Source organism: Thrips palmi, unplaced genomic scaffold, assembly GCF_012932325.1.
Source record: "Thrips palmi isolate BJ-2018 unplaced genomic scaffold, TpBJ-2018v1 HiC_scaffold_3, whole genome shotgun sequence".
NCBI classification, from domain to species: Eukaryota; Metazoa; Arthropoda; class Insecta; order Thysanoptera; family Thripidae; genus Thrips; species Thrips palmi.
The window spans coordinates 10940591-10940947 of record NW_023144630.1 but is presented as its reverse complement, the minus strand read 5'-3'; positions in this window follow the sequence as shown (position 1 = coordinate 10940947).

Genomic DNA, 357 nt, shown 5'->3' with positions numbered 1-357 from the left:
ACAGGAACCGAGAAAATCGGGGGAAAAACAGGGGGGTTTTTGCGTTTTTTGGGGGAAAATGCACGCGCTTAGCGCACTGCACGTGCGTACATGCGCTGCGGATTGCCACTCCCCCCCCCCCCCCCCCCGCGCCATGCACACCCACGCACCCACCCCGCGCGACCCACTCCAGCCCCCTGACCCAGACCCACCCGGTATAACACATTTTGGACTCGTGTTAAGACCGATTTAGAGACATTTTGCAGCTCTTAGCTGACCCCGTACTTGTTCAGTGCGAGGTGACCCAAGAACTCACCACTAGGGTGGAACAATGGGTTTAAAATCGAAAATTTTTTCACAGAAATGGGTTGTTTAGGA